This window comes from Salvelinus fontinalis, chromosome 27 (genome assembly GCF_029448725.1).
Source record: "Salvelinus fontinalis isolate EN_2023a chromosome 27, ASM2944872v1, whole genome shotgun sequence".
Lineage (NCBI taxonomy): Eukaryota > Metazoa > Chordata > Actinopteri > Salmoniformes > Salmonidae > Salvelinus > Salvelinus fontinalis.
The window spans coordinates 21651967-21672511 of NC_074691.1; the positions used below are offsets into that span (position 1 = coordinate 21651967).

General features: G+C 47.4%; 1 pseudogene; it reads left to right on the forward strand.

Moving 5' to 3' along the window:
• LOC129825650 (uncharacterized) overlaps positions 1-19478 on the forward strand; it is a 92332-nt pseudogene extending 72854 nt beyond the window's left edge.
• The last annotated feature ends 1067 nt before the right edge of the window (positions 19479-20545 follow it).

Below are 20545 nucleotides of genomic sequence, written 5' to 3' on the forward strand. Positions count from 1 at the left end.
CTTTTGGGTCCTGCCGTAGAGTTATATTACAAGTGCCCTTCCAAGAAGGCTCATATACATTATATGTACAGTAGCTTTGATTGGACTGATCATGTCAACATCATACTTTCACAATGTTAGCTAGCAGTCATCATCATGAATCCAGTCTACTGGCAAATCCTTTTTAATCCTTGTCATATGAAGAGAAATAATGAAGTGAAAATATAGATACAACGTATTGGTGCTCATCGGCCATTGGCCATAAACATTACACAACAATTTAGAGATTGCAAAATCAACAATGAGTGGTTTGTAAGGAATCGGTGAGGTGACAGTGGCTAACTGCAAGCATTGCAACTGGGAATTCAGGAATAAACAGCTCAAACTGGGAAAATAAACTCAGCAAAAAATAAATGTTCCTTTTTCAGGACCCTGTCTTTCAAAGGTAATTTATAAAAATCCAAATAACTTCACAGATCTTCATTGAAAAGGGTTTGAACACTGTTTCCCATGCTTGTTCAATGAACCATAAACAATTAATGAACATGCACCTGTGGAACGTTCGTTAAGACACTAACAGCTTACAGACGGTAGGCAATTAAGGTCACAGTTCTGAAAACTTAGGACACTAAAGAGGCCTTTCTACTGACTCTGAAAAACACGAAAAGAAAGATGCCCAGGGTCCCTGCTTATCTGCGTGAATGTGCCTTAGGCATGCTGCAAGGAGGCATGAGGACTACAGATGTGGCCAGGGGAATAAATTGCAATGTCCGTACTGTGAGACGCCTAAGACAGCGCTACAGGGAGACAGGATGGACAGCTGATCGTCCTCGCAGTGGCAGACCACGTATATCAAATCCTGCAGAAGATCGGTACATCCAAACATCACACCTGCCGGACAGGTACAGGATGGCAACAACAACTGCCTAAGTTACACCAGGAATGCCCAATCCCTCCATCAGTGCTCAGCCTGTCCGCAATAGGCTGAAAGAGGCTGGACTGAGCCTTGTAGGCCTGTTGTAAGGCAGGTTCTCACCAGACATCACCGGCAATAACATCGCCTACAAACCCACCGTCGCTGGACCAGACAGGACTGGCAAAAAGTGCTCTTCACTGACAAGTCACAGTTTTGTCTCACCAAGAGTGATGGTCGGATTTGCGTTTATCGTCGAAGGAATGAGTGTTACACCAATGTCTGTACTCTGGAGGGGGATCGATTTGGAGGTGGAGGGTCCGTCATGGTCTGGGCGGTGTGTCACAGCATCATCGGACTGAGCTTGTTGTCATTGCAGGCAATCTCAACGCTGTGCGTTACAGGGAAGACATCCTCCTCCCTCATGTGGTACCATTCCTGCAGGCTCATCCTGACATGACCCTCCAACATGACAATGCCACCAGCCAGACTGCTTGTTCTGTGTGTGATTTCCTGCAAGACAGGAAGATCAGTGTTCTGCCATGGCCAGCGAAGAGCCCGGATGTCAAACCCATTGAGCACTTCTGGGACCTGTTGGATCGGAGGGTGAGGACTAGAGCCATTCCCCCCGGGAAATGTGCGCAAACTTTCAGGTGCCTTGGTGGAAGAGTGGGGTAACATCTCACAGCAAGAACTGGCAAATTTGGTGCAGTTCATGAGAAGGATATGCACTGCGGTACTTAATGCAGCTGGTGGCCACACCAGATACTGACTGTTTCTTTGATTTTGACCCCCCTTTGTTCAGGGACACATTCTTCAATTTCTGTTAGTCACATGTCTGTGGAACCTTTTCAGTTTATGTCTCAGTTGTTGAATCTTATGTTCATACAAATATTTACACGTTAAGTTTGCTGAAAATAAACGCAGTTGACAGTGTGAGGACGTTTCTTTTTTTGCTGAGTTTATGTTTTGAACGATCATTCAACTCGGAATTGTAAATCCGGCATCTTTCTCTGATGACAAAATTTGCCTATAAAGGACCGCCGCGCCACTTTCCTGTTCAAGCACATCACAACAATGTGAGTCCAAAAATGTCTTTGCTGCTTCATAAATTATGTAGGATGCCATAGAGATATGTATCCTGTAGCTAAGGAAGAAATACTATGTGTATGTTGTGTAGTAAGCTGTTAGTAGCCCATGTGCCTCACCCTAATAATTTGGTCTATTTTCACTAACGCGGTATTGTAAACACATCGTTTCTGGCCTGTGTGTGCTTGTTTACTAACTTTTTTTGTACAGGTTTGACAGTGCTACTGATAGTAGTGGTGGCGCTTGGCTTGCACGTGCAAATTCAGCACACACAACATTCTATAATAGAATTGTGCTATTTAACGCGTCAAATAGTTTTATATGACGTGTATCTTTTTAGACACATAAAGACCCAAACGGCGTTTAATGTGCCTCACCTAATAATTTGGTATATTTTCACCTCTTAATTTTGCCTACTGTTCTTACTTGGTGGTGCACATGTAGCCTATAGCCTGTTTTAGAGAAATGCATTCATCGAATATTGTGAGAGCTTTCATTGTCTGTTTATATGCCCCCTTCATTTATCCTACGGTTCTGACTTATTGTACAGGGAGTACACTGTAAGACCGGCCAATATTCTGAATTCTGTCGCTGTACATTTCAAAAGTGCTGAATAGGTATATTGACTACGTCCGTCGTCGCTCGCTCATTAATATCTTAACCAACATTACGGATTGCCTCTTATCCGCTTGTAGTCTCCTTATGCCATAGTTTTTACATCTCAATTGTCAGTAAAAACCACATTTGTTTAATCAAGTCAACCATATCAGGTATGTTTTTTTTAAGCAGTAAATGAGGCTGAAATAACTGTTTCGCGGACGGACAAGGCTTTGCTGAAAGCCAGATGTAGCAGTGGTAAGGTGTTGGGACTGCTGTTGAGACTCTGCTGTTGGGACAGCTTTATGTAGGCCCTAACAGTTTGTGGGCACTGTTTGTCACCGTTATAGTGCAATTAATGTATTGTTTAGTGTTGTGTTGAGTAGTGGCTTTGCTAGCATGCATCCAACATGTTTTTTGGTTTACCCCACCAAGATTTACATGCTAAAATCTCCACTGACAAGGACAATCCCCCAGCCAAGCCTGGCCCCAGGATGAAAACGATGGGTAAAAGTACACACTGACAGCTGACCACCACTGATTGATCTACCCTATGCTTTCTACACAAACATTACAACTAGGAAATATGTTCATTACCTGATTAGGACCGAGTAGTTACTCCTTTGTTTCTTTGGGATTCAAAGTATTGGTCGTGCATCTACTAAATGGTTGTGTTAGCTGTAGCTTTGGATTAAAGCCGGGCCTTCTGAGTGGCACAGGAGTCTAATGCACTGCATCACTACACAGGAGTCTAATGCAAGGCGTCACTACAGACCCGGGTTTGATCCCAGGCTGTGTCGCAGCCGGCTGTGACTGGGAGACCCATGAGGCGGCGCACAATTGACCCAGCATCATCTGGGTTAGGGGAGGGTTTGACCGGCCGGGATGTCCTTGTCCCATTGCGCTCTAGCGACTCCTTGTTGCGGCCCGGGCGCATGCACACAGACTTCGGTCGCCAGTTGTACGGTGTTTCCTCCGACACATTGGTGCGGCTGGCTTCCGTGTTAAGCGAGAAGTGCTGCTTGGCAGGGTCGTGTTTTGGAGGACGCATGGCTCTCGACCTTTGCCTCTCCTGAGTCTGTACGGGAGTTGAAGCAATGGGACAAGACTGTAACTACCAATTGAAGAGAAAAAATATAAAATATATATTTTTTAAAACAACCTTTGGATAAAAGCCTCTGACTAGCCTAATAAGTGTGTTATATTATCTCATGACAGAGCAGACCAGTGTCATCCCTGTATGGTTTTAATAGATCTGACTACAGCTGTAGCTCTAACCATACATACTCTGGTCCCTTCATAATTGCTTTTCAGTCTCCTCTGCCTCTTTGTCAAAAACACTAAAGACGATGGCATTTAAAAGGCAGATTTCTCTTTAAAAGCTCTCTGCTGGATTTCAATTTTGACTTCGCCTGTGTTGTTATGCTCCATTGATGCATCGTCAATTGAAAGAGAGAGAGAGGCTATAATCTGTGAATAGATGAGCTGAGAAATTATCCTCCATTATGTGCCTGGATGAGACAGACAGGTGAATACCGTATGCCTTGGAGCCCTGTCTTTCGTCTCTCTTTATACAAGACTGTCTGACTATAGCACCATAATTAGAGAGAGATATTCCTGTAACCTCCCCCTGAAGCTTATGAAGGCAATTTGTGTACGTGTGCATGCGTGTGTGTTTGGGTGTGTGTTCGCGTCCATCTGTGTTTGTGTAGAGCCTGGACCAGTCAAAGCCTAACTGGACACTACGTGTGGTAAGTGACCAGTGTGATGCGGAGGCCATCGAGGTGAGGAAGGACACAGAGACACAGGTTGAGATCAGAGCTATGAAACAGGCCTGGGAGACCGCTGAGCCTAGCAGGTGTTTAAAGGTATAGAGCACACTTGATAGTCTCTCTCTTTTAGTTTTCCCCTCTTTCTCTCTCTCTCGCTCTCTCATAATATGGTGATTGAGTATTAATCAATAGTAATAGATGTAACAATATTGATGGTGTCGCGATGTGTTTTCAGGCCCTCCAGTCCAAACTACAGTTGATCAACAAACTCCTACATGGGGCCAATGCAGACACACCCACTGATAAGAGTGGAGAGCAAGGTACCACACCTACATACATGTGACCTGAGTATTTATTTTGTGTATATTTTGTAGAACAATTGATGAAAGGAATGTTCACCTGTTAAAAATAAAAGGTAAGTAATGTGTCCATTTCTGATTGGTTCCCCTGCAGTTATCCACTCCCAGTTTCCTGATGCACCTATGAGTCCGTCCAATCAGGGGCTGTCTCTCCTCAGCCAACCAGATCCCTCCCAGCCCCACGTACCCATGGACTACACCCCCTTTATCAGGTCTCTCACTCTCTCAGTACAAAGACCCCCCCCCCACCTCACCTCACTCACTCTTGCTCTCCCTCTTTCATTCCTCTACATTACTGCTTTTGGTGATGAGTTTGGTAAGAGGGAAAGTGGTCTCCCCAGCCCATAGATTACAATCCACTCTATCGGAAGCCATTTCACCAGCTGTGCTCCACTCTCCCCCCCTCCCTTCCTCTCTTCTCTCCTCCCCTCCTGTCTACTCCGTGGCTGTAGTTTCCACTCTCTGTAACCCACAGTAAAGAGATGTGTTCCCTCTCCACCCCAGACTAGCCCGGCCGACAGGTCTCTGCAGGGTCGGGAGGTGATACACAGCCTGGTCTGGCTCATTTCCTGCTGTCACTGGACAAGCTCTTTTCATCTGCGTCATGGCTCTCTCTCTCAATGTGTGTGTGTGTGTGTGTGTGTGTGTGTGTGTGTGTGTGTGTGTGTGTGTGTGTGTGTGTGTGTGTGTGTGTGTGTGTGTGTGTGTGTGTGTGTGTGTGTGTGTGTGTGTGTGTGTGTGTGTGTGTGTGTGTGTGTGTGTGTGTACGTACAGTACCAGTCAAAAGTTTGTACACACCTACTCATTCAAGGGTTTTTCTTTATTTGTTCATTTTTCCTACATTGTAGAATAATAGTGAAGACATCAAGATCATGAAATAACACATATGGAATCATGTAGTAACCCAAAAAATGTTAAACAAATCAAACATATTTTATATTTGAGGTTCTTCAAAGTAGCCACCCTTTGCCTTGATGACAGCTTTGCACACTCTTGAAATTCTCTCAACCAGCTTCATGAGGTGCACCTGGAATGCATTTCAATTATAAGGTGTTCCTTGTTAAAAGTTAGTTTGTGCAATTTCTTTCCTTCTTATTGCGTTTGAGCCAACCTGTAATGTCATGTGTGTAGGTGGCAGGGAAGTCAGGCGCAGGAGAATCGAACTTGGTATAAATGGAGTCGTTTAATAGACTTGACAAAACTCCATAATCAACAAGATAAAATAAAAGTGGGTACAAGAACCCATCGCGCACCATTACATAATACACGAATATACAAGCAAACAATCTCTGACAAGGACATGACGGGAAACAGAGGGTTAAATACACAACATGTAATGAATGGGATTGGAACCAGGTGTGTAGGAAGACAAGACAAAACCAATGGAAAATTAAAAATGGATCAATGATGGCTAGAAGACCGATGACGTCGACCGCCGAGCACCGCCCGAACAAGGAGAGGCATCGACTTCGGCAGAAGTCGTGACACAATCAGTTGTGTTGTGACAAGGTAGGGGTGGTATACAGAAGATAGCCCTGTTTGGTAAAAGACCAAGTCCATATTATGGCTCAAATAAGCAAAGAGAAACAACAGTCCATCATTACTTTAGGACATAGAGGTCAGCCAATCTGGAACATTTCAAGAACTTTGAAAGTTTCTTCAAGTGCAGTCACAAAAACCATCAAGTGCTATGATGAAACTGGCTCTCATGAGGACTGCCACAGGAAAGAAAGACCAAGAGTTACCTCTGCTGCAGAGGATAAGTTCATTAGAGTTACCAGCCTCAGATTGCAGCCTAAATAAATGCTTCACAGAGTTCAAGTAACAGACACATTTCAACATCAACTGTTCAAAGGAGACTGCGTGAATCAGACCTTCATGGTCGAATTGTTGCAAAGAAACCATTTCTAAAGGACACCAATAAGAAGAAAAGACTTGCTTGGGCCAAGAAACACGAGCAATGGACATTTGTCCGGTGGAAATCTATCCTTTGGTCTGAGTCCAAAATTGAAATTTTTGTTCCAACCTCCGTGTCTTTGTGAGACTCAGAGTAGGTGAACGGATGATCTCTGCATGTGTAATTCCCACTGTGAAGCATGGTGTAGGAAGTGTGATGGTGTGGGGTGCTTTGCTGGTGACACTGTCAATGATTTATTTAGAATTCAAGGAACACTTAACCAGCATGGCTACCACAGCATTCTGCAGCGATACGCCATCTGATCTGGTTTGTGCTTGGTGGGACTATCATTTGTTATTCAACAGGATAATGACCCAACACTCCTCCAGGCTGTGTAAGGGCTATTTGACCAAGAAGGAGAGTGCTGCACTGTATGTACACGTGTGTGTGTGTGTGTGTGTGTGTGTGTGTGTGTGTGTGTGTGTGTGTGTGTGTGTGTGTGTGTGTGTGTGTGTGTGTGTGTGTGTGTGTGTGTGTGTGTGTGTGTGTGTGTGTGTGTGTGTGTGTGTGCGTATGTCTGTGTGTGTGTGAGGAGTGGCTAATGCACCCTCACCTTTTCTCCTTGCTTGACAGAGGTAGTGGGTTTAAATCTGTAGATTTTTAAAACAGCTGGTCTGTGGACTCTGTGTCATGTATAAAGAAACTAATTTCACTGAGTCACAGGGGTAGAAAGTGAAAGGGGGAGAATTCCAATCTGTCGCTGAGCTATGGACACTAATACTCAGTGTGTTCGTTGAAGACACTTTCATTTTCTTCTAAGGAGAATAATGGCTAGATCGTGATGTAGACCCATGGTTGTTGGAGTCTACTGCGTAAGCTCTCCTTCTTCCATCAGTATGTGTGTTGTGTGTGTGTGTTGTGTGTTGTGTGTTGTGTGTTGTGTGTGTGCTTGCCAGTGGAGGCTCCTCAGAGGAGGAAGGGGAGGAACATCCTTCTCAGTGAATTTAATACAAATTAAAATAGTGAAGCATAAAAAATATATAGTTTTTAGATAAATCTATACTAAATACACTGAGTGTGGAAAATGTTAGGAACACATTACAAAACCTCCATTCTTGCCATCCAGGCATTTGGAATAATGCACAAAATAACTCACGTTAATTCAAATTAATCAAATTAATTAGATATATCGCCCAGCCCTAGTGTGTGGCTGATCAGGAGTGTATTCATTCTGCTGATTCTGTGTTGCACAACGTTTCTTCAACAGAAGCTAACGTAACGAAACGGGGAAGGTCCTACTTGAATTTTTCCAATAGAAACTCTTGTAAAGTTGCAAAACGTTCTGTTTGGACTAATGATTACACCCCAGATCAGCAAGATACAGGCAAGAGTGTGCAAGGCGGTATTGAATGTGTCAGTCTGTCACCTTGATTACTCACATCTATCTCTCGACCTGTGCACCTACGTTATAAACTGTCATTTGTTAGCTAGGTTGTAGCCACCTCATGATGGGTATTATGTAGGGCAAATTTGAGTCTCATGTAGTAGTCTAAACCCATCAATGTTACATTGAGCTGGGTGAATGGAATATGAATGACAGTCATCCAATATGCTGTAATAGAAATAAGGCCATGCTTATTAAAAAATTGGCCTCCCTAATCTTGAATGGCACGAACCCCCACTGGTGGGCAAGAATGCGCGTGCACGTGTGTGTGTGTATGTCCTACTCAGAAGCCCTCCCAGGCTCCATACATCAGCAGGTTTAGCCTTGCTACACTTTCTCTCTGGTCCTCCTGGGGTCGCAACCTCAGCTTCCATTAGAGCTGTGAACAGCAGCATTACAAGACTACACACCTCCATGCTGCTGTATCTACTCTATATCGCTGAAGCTACACTAGGGCACAACTGTACACTCAACCACTCAGCTCCAGTAGCTACACAATCGCAGGAGTACAGCTTTTCCTCTGATCTGGATGTTGAATATTGACATTGGTAGGAAATAGTGACTGAGTGAGGGTCATTTCAGGCAACGTGTGTACGCAGTAAGAGCGAGCACACACGCACACACACACATTGCCCTTCAACTCACTGTCATCATCTGAAGCCCATGTGTCATTGAGTGCTACAGAGGTGTAGTGCTAGACTTTACCCCATCTCCTCATCTCCTCTCCACTTACTCTCCTCTCCTCCTCTCCTTTCCGCTCCTTCCATCTCCTCTCCTCTTACTCCACTCTCCTCTTACTCTCCTCCACTCTCCTCTCCTCTCCTCTCCTCTCCTCTCCTCTCCTCGCCTCTCCTCTCCTCGCCTCTCCTCTCCTCTCTTCTCCTCTCCTCTCCTCTCCTCCTCTCCCTGCTGGTTCTACATGATATTTGGGTCTATTAATTAAGGTGCTGGTTAATGGCTGCTGACACCCCACCCTGAACTCGGGCTGAGAGAGGAGCAGTCTATTAGAGAATTCTGATTAGTCTGCAACGATTCACACACTCCTTTAGACACACACTACTAGACACACACACACACTCCCAGACACACAGGCACACTCAGAGGGCAGAGAGGGCGATGTTCATTAACCATCCTAACTCCATCAGCTCCCATCACCCCTTCCCTTAATCAAGGTCAGTGTATGGGAAATAGACAGCCATATTTAGCCTTTTCTAATCTACCTTAAAATACCTCAACCCTCCTCACCCCTCCCACCCTCCTCACCCTCCCCACCCTCCTCCTCCCGGGGGCCCCAGGTGGACATACTACACTTAGCCATACCTGACCTGAGCAGGCCAGCCAGACACCTCCACTCTGCAGCACTATATCCTACAGTCTATTGATGACATGTCAGCATACACCAGCCTAGTGCATAATCAAATCAAATCACATTTTATTTGTCACATACACATGGTTAACAGATGCTAATGTGAGTGTAGCGAAATGCTTGTGCTTCTAGTTCCGACAATGCAGTAATAACCAACGAGTAATCTAACCTAACAATTCCACAACAACTACCTTATACACACAAGTGTAAAGGGATAAAGAATATGTACATAAAGATATATGAATGAGTGATGTTACAGAACGGCATAGGCAAGATGCAGTAGATGGTATCGAGTACAGTATATACATATGAGATGAGTAATGTAGGGTATGTAAACATAAAAGTGGCATTGTTTAAAGTGGCTAGTGATAAATGTATTACATAAAGATGGCAAGATGCAGTAGATGGTATAGAGTACAGTATATACATACTGTGGCATTGTTTAAAGTGGCTAGTGATACATTTTTTACATCAATTTCCATTATTAAAGTGGCTGGAGTTGAGTCAGTATGTTGGCAGCAGCCACTCAATGTTAGTGGTGGCTGTTTAACAGTCTGATGGCCTTGAGATAGAAGCGGTTTTTCAGTCTCTCGGTCCCTGCTTTGATGCACCTGTACTGACCTCGCCTTCTGGATGATAGCGGGGTGAACAGGCAGTGGCTCGGGTGGTTGTTGTCCTTGATGATCTTTATGGCCTTCCTGTGACATCGGGTGGTGTAGAAGGTGTCCTGGTGTCCTGGAGGGCAGGTAGTTTGCCCCCAGTGATGCGTTGTGCAGACCTCACTACCCTCTGGAGAGCCTTACGGTTGTGGGCGGAGCAGTTGCCGTACCAGGCGGGGATACAGCCCGACAGGATGCTCTCGATTGTGCATCTGTAAAAGTTTGTGAGTGCTTTTGGTGACAAGCCAAACTTCTCCAGCCTCCTGAGGTTGAAGAGGAGCTGCTGCACCTTCTTCACAACGCTGTCTGTGTGGGTGGACCAATTCAGTTTGTCCTTGTTGTGTATGCCGAGGAACTTAAAACTTACTACCCTCTCCACTACTAATATATCCTGCCATATGAGAATAGATAGACATCTCAGACGGAGGGAAGGAGGGAGAGAGGGAGGGAGTGTGCATGCATGCGTGCATTTGTGTAGGATCTTGGATAAGAGATAAGGAAAGGACAATGATCTGCAGTTCAATTGAGAACAGGCTTAACTGAATGAACACAAAGAAGGAATGCAATATGACATTTTAATAAATAGTTTGGGGAATGGCCTTGTCTCTGAGGGAAGATCCTCAAAGCCAGATGATGTGATGGCAGGTAGCCCTATGCGGGACTGCTGGAATCAACCCCCACCCCCACTGGGGGAAAGGAATTCCAGTGGCCGGCCTTACGGTTATTATAGCTGCTGGTGGTGGGGAGATGTATGGTTGACAAACTTTTGCTGAAAAACATTTAGAGAACAAGGGTAAGTTGACATATATAAGTACATCCCAAGATGTACACCCATTGGTTCGGAGAGAGGAAGGTGATAATTGCAAGTGAGCCCATAGGTTAAACAACAAGCATAAGGAATGTGCATTATTGTGCAGTGCTTATAGGCTATAAGGCAAATAGGTTTTCCGCACATGGCTAATAGGAAAGAGGAGAAAAATACACTATGCTGACGCCTGTAGAATAGGAAACAAAAGTGAATGATGTTATGCTTACTGGATGAAGTTAAATGAGCATTCAGACCAGCCTTCCTGATTGAACCTCCGTAAACTACTTTTTAATGAGTTCATCTATGGAGCGGAGGGGAATGTGTGCTCCAACAGACTATCAATTTATTTATGATACGTTTTATCCCCTTTTTCTCCCCAATTTTGTGATATCCAATTGGTAGTTACAGTCTTGTCCCATCGCTGAAACTCCCATACGGACTCGGGAGAGGCGAAGGTCATGAGCCATGCGTCCTCCGAAACACGACCCCGCTAAGCCGCACTGCTTCTTGACACACTGCTCACTTAAGCCAGCTGCACCAATGTGTCGAAGGAAACACCTTACAGCTGGCGACCAAAGTCAGCGTACATGCTCCCGGCCCACCACAAGGAGTCGCTAGAGCGCGATGGGAAAAGAAAATCTCAGCCGGACAAACCCTACCCTAACCCGGATGATGCTGCACCACCTCATGGGTCTCCCAGTCGCGACAGATTATCATTTTGATAATTATTTAACTCCCTCGCCTTATCCTGGCATTTCTATTTCTATCTGTCCATCTACAGCCTCTTTAGCTCAATGACACTATTCACCTCATCTCTCTCTCCCTGTCCTTTTTCATATTTTTCTCTGTCTTGTTGTATAATCTTAGTTCAGAGAAATGCTTACCATGAGGAAATGTTCTCTGCTTCAATGTCTTCTGTTTTACATGGACCAGTATGTGGCCGTATGTATCAAGCATCTTAGAATAGGAGTGCTGATCTCAGATCAGGTCTTCACTGCTCAAGTAATCTTTTTCATAGTGATCTAAAAAACCATACTGAGCCTAAATCCGCACTCCTACTCTGACGCTTGATTCACACGGCCACAGATATCCCTCCTAACTAAGCATGTTGCCTTGTGTGCTAACTAAGCATGTTGCCTTGTGTGCTAATTAACTAAACATGTTGCCCTGTGTGCTAATTAACTAAGCATTTTTTTAAAAAGTACCTTTATTTAACTAGGCAATTCAGTTAAGAACACATTCTTATTTTCAATGACGGCCTACCGGGGAACAGTGGGTTACCTGACTCGTTCAGGGGTAGAACGACAGATTTTTACCTTGTCAGCTCGGGGATTCAATCTTGCAACCTTTTAGTTACTAGTTCAACGCTCTAACCACTAGGCTACCTGCCCATGTTGCCCTGTGTGCTAATTAGCTGCGCATGTTGGCCAGTGGCGACCTGTCATTCAGGGCAGGTGGGGCAGAGCCTTTTTAGCTAAAACAAATAAAAATAAAAATGTTGAGGGATTGCCTGTTTTGCATGTTATTTTGACATTAATACATGTCACATATCAGTTTGCAAACTATGTATTTTGCAGTTTGCAAATTCAAGCCCGTTGGGTGCTGCCATAGAGTTACATTAAAAGTGCCCATCCAAGAAGGCTCAAGGTCATTGGCCACGGATTAAATGACATCAAATCACGTTATATCTACAGTAACTTTGATTGGACTGATCATGTCAACATCATACATACTCAAAATCTTAGCTAGCAAGAACTACCACCTGAAGATCACTGACGTTGTAACGACCTGGGTGTCGGGGGGGGTGTGAAATCAGACGCAGGAACAGCAGAGCTTCAATGCGGTGATTTTTAATTCCCAACTGGCAAACCAAAATGTCCAACACGGACTTACTGGGTGTCATAAACACCTGTCTACTAATACGGGAGACAAACCCAGTATACAATACAATACACCACTCCCGAAATCCACAGCTACAGACGAACAATCCCGCACAAATAAGCATACAGGCTGGCTGACTAATAAAGCCACACTAATTACCAATTAACTCAAACCAGGTGATACAAATAAACACATAAGGAGGGGGAGGAAAAAAAGTCAGTGGCAGCTGCTATAACGGGAAGGAGAGCCTGCCTCGGTTGAAGTCGTGACAGTACCCCCCCTCTGACGCGCGGCTCCCGCAGCGCGCCGACACCGGCCTCGAGGTCGACCCGGAGGACGAGGCGCAGGGCGATCCGGATGGAGGCGATGGAAATCCCTTAACATAGCTGGATCCAAAATGTCCTCCACCGGTACCCAGCACCTCTCCTCCGGACCGTACCCCTCCCAGTCCACGAGGTACTGCAGGCCCCTCACCCGGCGTCTCGAGTCCAGAATGGCCCGTATCGTGTACGCCGGGGACCCCTCGATGTCCAGAGGGGGGGGAGGGACCTCCGGCACCTCATCGTCCTGCAGGGGACCAGCTACCACCGGCCTGAGGAGAGACACATGAAACGAGGGGTTAATACGATAATAGGAAGGGAGTTTTAATCGATAACACACCTCGTTTATTCTCCTCAGGACTTTGAAGGGCCCTACACACTGCGGCCTCAGCTTCCGGCAGGGCAAGCGGAGGGGTAGGTTTCGGGTCGAGAGCCAGACCCTTTCCCCCGGTACAAACACGGGGGCCTCACTGCGGTGGCGATCAGCGCTCCTCTTCTGCCTAGTAGTAGCTTGTTGGAGGGACTCCTGGACGGCCCTCCAGGTCTCTTTGGAGCGCTGTACCCACTCCTCCACCGCAGGAGCCTCGGTCTGGCTCGGATGCCATGGTGCCAGGACCGGCTGCTACCCCAACACACACTGAAAGAGGGACACATTAGTAGAGGAGTGGCGTAGTGAGTTCTGGGCCATCTCGGCCCAGGGAATGTATCTCGCCCACTCCCCTGGCCGGTCCTGGCAATACGACCGCAGAAACCTACCCACCTCCTGGTTCACTCTCTCCACCTGCCCATTACTCTCGGGGTGAAAACCGGACGTCAAGCTGACCGTGACCCCCAGACGCTCCATGAACGCCCTCCATACTCGGGACGTGAACTGGGGGCCCCGATCAGAAACGATGTCCTCCGGCACCCCGTAGTGCCGGAAGACGTGAGTAAATAAGGCCTCCGCAGTCTGTAGGGCAGTAGGGATACCGGGCAACGGGAGGAGACGGCAGGACTTAGAAAACCGATCCACAATTACCAGAACCGTAGTGTTTCCCTGAGAGGGGGGGAGATCGGTCAGGAAGTCCACGGACAGATGAGACCATGGCCGTTGTGGAACGGGGAGGGGTTGCAACTTCCCTCTAGGAAGGTGCCTAGGAGCCTTACTCTGAGCGCATACCGAACAGGAGGAGACATAAACCCTAACGTCCCGAGCTAAGGTAGGCCACCAATACCTCCCCCGAAGGCTCCCCACTGTCCTCGTCACCCCAGGGTGACCCGAGGAGGGTAGGACATGAGCCCACCGAATCAGTCGGTCCCGAACACCAAGCGGTACGTACTTACGGCCCGCCGGACACTGAATAGGCGCGGGTTCCGCCCGTAGCGCCCGCTCGATGTCCGAGTCCACTTCCCATACCACTGGCGCTATCAGCCTCGAGGCGGGGATGATGGGAGTGGGTTCAGTGGTCCTATCCTCCGTGTCGTAAAGGCGGGACAGTGCGTCAGCCTTTACGTTTTGGGAGCCGGGTCTATAGGACAACGTGAACCGAAACCGGGTGAAAAACATGGCCCACCTTGCCTGACGCGGGTTCAGTCTCCGAGCTGCCCGAATATACTCCAGATTCTGGTGGTCGGTCCAGATGAGAAAAGGGTGCTTAGCCCCCTCAAGCCAGTGTCTCCACACCTTCAGAGCCCTGACCACCGCTAACAACTCCCTATCCCCCACATCATAGTTACGCTCCGCTGCACTGAGCTTACTAGAGAAGAAAGCGCAGGGGCGGAGTTTTGGTGGCGTACCCGAGCGCTGTGATAGCACGGCACCCACCCCAGCCTCGTACGCGTCCACCTCCACTATGAATGCCAAAGAGGGATCCGGATGCGCCAACACGGGAGCATCCGTGAACAGAGCCTTCAACCTGTTGAAAGCTCCGTCCGCCGCCGCTGACCACCGCAACCGCACCGGGCCCCCCCTTAGCAGTGAGGTAATGGGAGCCGCTACCTGGCCAAAACCCCGGATAAATCTCCGGTAGTAGTTGGCAAAACCCCAAAACCGCTGCACCTCCTTCACCGTGGTTGGAGTCGGCCAATTACGCACGGCCTTTATGCGGTCACTCTCCACCACCACCCCGAGGTGGAAATGCGATAACCCAGGAAGGAGACGGCTTGTTTGGAGAACACACACTTCTCAGCCTTGACGTATAGGTCATGCTCCAGCAGTCTGCCAAGCACTTTGCGCACCAGAGATACATGCGCGGCGTGAGTAGTTGAGTAGATCAGAATGTCATCGATATACACAACTACCCCCTGCACGTGCAGGTCCCTGAGAATGTCGTCTACAAAGGATTGGAAAACGGCTGGAGCATTCTTTAACCCATACGGCATGACGCAGTACTCATAGTGGCCCGATGTGGTACTAAATGCGGTTTTCCACTCGTCTCCTTTCCGAATACGCACCAGACTGTACGCGCTCCTGAGGTCCAGTTTTGTAAAGAACTGCGCTCCGTGAAATGAATCCACCGCCGAAGCGATGAGAGGTAGTGGGTAACTAAACCCCACTGTGATGGCATTTAGACCTCTATAATCAATACACGGACGCAAACCTCCCTCCTTTTTCTTCACAAAAAAGAAACTCGGGGAGACGGGTGAGATGGAGGGCCGAATGTACCCCTGTCCCAGAGACTCCGCGACATATGTCTCCATAGCCAACGTCTCCTCTTGGGACAAAGGGTACACGTGACTCTTGGGAAGCGCAGCGTTAACCTGGAGATCTATCGCACAATCCCTACCCGGTCGATGTGGTGGTAATTTCGTCGCTTTCTTTTTACAGAAAGCGATTGCCAAATCGGCATACTCGGGGGGAATGCGCACCGTGGAACCCTGGTCTGGACTCTCCACCGACGTGGCACCAATGGAAACTCCCAGGCACCTTCCAGAACACTCCTCTGACCACCCCTGGAGAACCCCCTGTCTCCACGAAATATTGGGATTGTGCCGGGCCAACCAGGGAATACCCAGCACCACTGGAAACGCAGGCGAATCAATAATGTATAAACTGATACGTTCCCTATGATTCCCCTGCGTCACCATGTCCAGGGGAACTGTGGCCTCCCTGACCACCCCTGACCCTAATGGCCGGCTATCTAGGGAGTGAACGGGAAAGGGACAATCTATCGGCACAAGCGGAACGCCCAACTTACGGGCGAGTCCGCGATCCATAAAGTTCCCAGCTGCACCTGAATCGACTAGTGCCCTATGCTGGGAAGAGGGGAAAAAAATAAAGGAAAAAAATTGAGACAAACATGTGACCAACAGGGGGTTCTGAGTGTGTTTGGTGCTGACTCACCTGGGGTGAACGAGAAGCGTTCCGCCTGACATCTCGACTCCCAGACAGACCCCCCCAGCACCGGTCGACCGTGTGTCCTCTCCGACCACAGTTGGTGCAGGGGAGGCCTCCTCCTCCTCCAACTCCATCGGGATGGAAGCCGGGGCGCTGGAACGCACAGGACCCTCTCCGAACGCCCGCGGGCAGCCAGCAGATTATCCAGTCGGATGGACATGTCAATAAGCTCATCAAGAGAAAGCGCGATGTCCCGACACGCTAGCTCCCTGCGGACGTCCTCCCGGAGACTACACCGGTAGTGGTCAATAAGGGCCCTGTCATTCCACCCTGATCCCGCGGCCAAGGTCCGGAACTCCAGCGCGAAATCCTGTGCGCTCCTCTTCTCCTGCCTGAGATGAAATAGTCTCTCACCCGCCGCTCGGCCGTCTGTGGGGTGGTCAAACACGGCACGAAAACGACGGGTAAACTCCGGGTAGTGCTCCTTCGCGGAGTCCGGGCCATTCCAGACTGCGTTGGCCCACTCCAGAGCACGACCCGTTAGGCAGGAGACGAGGACACTCACCCTCTCCGCTCCCGAGGGAGTGGGGTGAACAGTGGCCAGGTATAGCTCCAGTTGGAGTAAGAACCCCTGACAACCTGCCGCCGCTCCATCATAATCCCTCGGGAGCGTAAGACGGAGCGCGCTGGAGCCGGGGGATGGAGAGTCCTGAGGGGGGGGGGGGGGGGCCGAAGGTGGAGAGAGGAGCCCACTCCTCTCCCATCGCTCCATTCTCTCCATCATTTGGTCCATGGCTGATCCGATCCGATGGAGGACGGTGGTATGGTGGAGAACCCGTTCCTCCATCGATGGGAGAGGGTTGGCTGCTGCTCCTGCTGACTCCATTAGAGTGGTGCGGGATTCTGTAACGACCTGGGTGTCGGGGGGTGTGAAATCAGACGCAGGAACAGCAGAGCTTCAATGCGGTGATTTTTAATTCCCAACCGGCAAACCAAAATGTCCAACACGGACTTACTGGGTGTCATAAACACCTGTCTACTAATACGGGAGACAAACCAAGTATACAATACAATACACCACTCCCGAAATCCACAGCTACAGACGAACAATCCCGCACAAATAAGCATACAGGCTGGCTGACTAATAAAGCCACACTAATTACCAATTAACTCAAACCAGGTGATACAAATAAACACATAAGGAGGTGGAGGAAAAAAAGTCAGTGGCAGCTAGTAGGCCGGTGACGACGACCGCCGAGCGCCACCCGAACGGGAAGGAGAGCCTGCCTCGGTTGAAGTCGTGACAGACGTCATCATTTCCAGAGTTCCTAGTTGTCTTGAAAGCACCATAAATCCAGAGACTGTCAGACTTTGATGACAAAGTTTGATGACAAAATTTGGCCACGAAAGACTGCCACACCACCTTCCTGTTCAAGTGAGCACAGCAAGGTGAGTCCAAAAATGTCTTGTATGTTGCTACATAAATGATGTAATATGCCAGGGAGATATGTATACTGTAGCTAAGAAAGTAATACTAAGTGTATGTTGTGAGTAAGCTGTTAGTAGCCCATGTGCCTCACCATAATAATTTGGTCCCTTTTCCACTCTTAATTTCACCTACTGTTCTGACTTGGTGGTGCACATGTAGCCTATAGCCTGTTTTAGAGAAATGTAATCATCAAATATTGTAAGAGCTTTCATTGTCTGCTTATGCGCTCCCTTTATTTATCCTGCGGTTCTGACTTGGTGTATGTTGTGCTGGTATAAATTATTTTGGAACAGGCGCAGGAATACACAATAGGGGTTTTTAATACACCCAAAACAAACACGTATACTAAAACACTGGGCTGTACCCAAATATAAGAGTGAGGGTAAACCTCGTTGAACGACACGATACCCGTAATACACAATATGTATACCACGCAGCATAACAGCTGCACCAACACATAGATACTCACACCACCAACGGACATGGGAGCAATAACCAACAAAGACAGAGGGCACATATATAACATACTAATCAGGGGAAATGGGAACCAGGTGTGTGTAATCAGACAAGACAGTCTGGGGTTGATGATAATGAATCCAGTTCAGTGAAGCCTAGAAAGCTGGTGACGTCGACCTCCGGAACTGGTGAACAGAATGAGCATCAGTACCGGGGGGATCCGTGACAGTGTATAGGGAGAATACTGTAAGAACAGCCCATGTTCTGAATTCTGTCACTGTACATATCAATAGTGCTGAACAAATAGTTATATTGACTACGTCGTCCTAGCTCGCTCATTAATGTCTAAATTGAAATTACGGATTGCCTCTTATCCGCTTGTCGTCCCCTTATACCATAGTTTGTACATCTCAATTGTCAGTATAAACCATATTTGTTTAAGCAAGTCAGCCATACCAGCTATGTTTTTTTTAAAGGCAGTAAATGAGGTTGAATGAACTGTTTCACTGCCAGACAAGGCTCCACTCATAACCAGGTATAGCAGTGGTAAGGTGTTGAGACTGCTGTTGTGACTCCTGTTGGGACAGCTTGATGTAGACCCTAACAGTTTGTGGGCACTGTTTGTCACCGTTATAGTGCAATTAATGTATTGTTTAGTGTTGTGTTGTGTAGCTGACTGTGTAAGAGGGAGCAGGAGGTTCTGGTGCTGAAGGACCAGGTGATGGAGGAGGCCCGTTGGAGGGAGTGCTCAGAGCAGATCAAGGCTTTAGTCTGGTCAGAGACACAGTGCTGGAACACCACAGTGTTCATAGGGTACAAATGCACACGCACAAATGCATACACAGAACAACTGTAGACAAAACATCTTCATAAAAACTATGTTTAATACTATTATGACTTTGAGAGGAAAAGGGACAGGACAACATATCAGCTGACTGTCTCTGTCCATCTGTCTTCCTCCTTTTATGCCTCTCTCTGTCCTCTCTCTCTCGCTCTTTTTCTGGCCTCTTGCTCTCTCTCACTTTCTCTCTGTCCAGGTGGCGTTGGAAGTGCAACGTCAGAAGGTGCTGGCGGCCCAGGGTCTGGATCTTCATCGTCGAGAGGAGGAGGAGGCTCAGGAGGCTGCCAGATAATTGGAGCTAGAGAAGAACACTGCCCAGCAACAAAGGCCAAGAGTGCCGGCAAGAAGTGATTCCATTGGGTACGCCATCACTGTCTCTTACTCCTCCTCGTTGACTGTCAGCCGATCTGAGTCAGTCATTTAATATAGAGCAATATTTATAGAGAGCAATATTCACCAATTTCAGATAATGTAGTATTGGAAATAGTGCTTCATTATATACTGTTCACATGTATTTGAATATTGTGCTATTCCAGTCTGATTCTGACAATTCTGCAATGTTGACTGTTATTTATGTTTGTCATTAAAACAATGTGTCAGCCACAGGAGGTTGGTGGCACCTAAATTGGGGAGGACGGGCATGTGATAATGGCTGGAGCGGAATAGATGGAAAGGTATCAGCAACATCAAACACATGGTTTCCATGGTTTCACTGTGTTTGATGAAATTCCATTCGTGCTGTTCCAGACATTATTATGAGCCGTCCTCTCCTCAGCAGCCTCGACTGGTGTCAGCTATATGAAGAACTCAAACCTCGGGTTGCTTACTTTTAACTCCTACACAGTGAAACATGTTGCCCATTCAAAGAAAACATAGAAAGAGTTGGCAAATTGACATAACCCAGTCGCCAGTCATTTCCTCTAGAGAACACCACTGACATCTTTGTTACCTTCACAGTATTGTTTTGACTTTTAGATGAATCTCCAGTTTTATGGTCACATTTTAACTGTATCAACAGATCAATGGAGGCCACAAGTGTTGGGCTCAACCAAACCTCCACAGGCTCCTGAGGAAAGGAGAGCCCAGTCAGAGTGGTCCTGGTCAGGAGACTGTATGCGGAGGAATAGGAAAGCAAACAGAAAATTAAACGGACAATGGTGCCATCTAGTGATACGTCTTCATCAGCGATCTAATCTAAAGGCCTCTAAATGATTCTCAACGTTGACAGTAATGAATAGTTTAATGTTGTGCCACTTTGTGCCCCCGGAGAAATTATCGTGTGTGTGTGTGTGTGTGTGTGTGTGTGTGTGTGTGTGTGTGTGTGTGTGTGTGTGTGTGTGTGTGTGTGTGTGTGTGTGT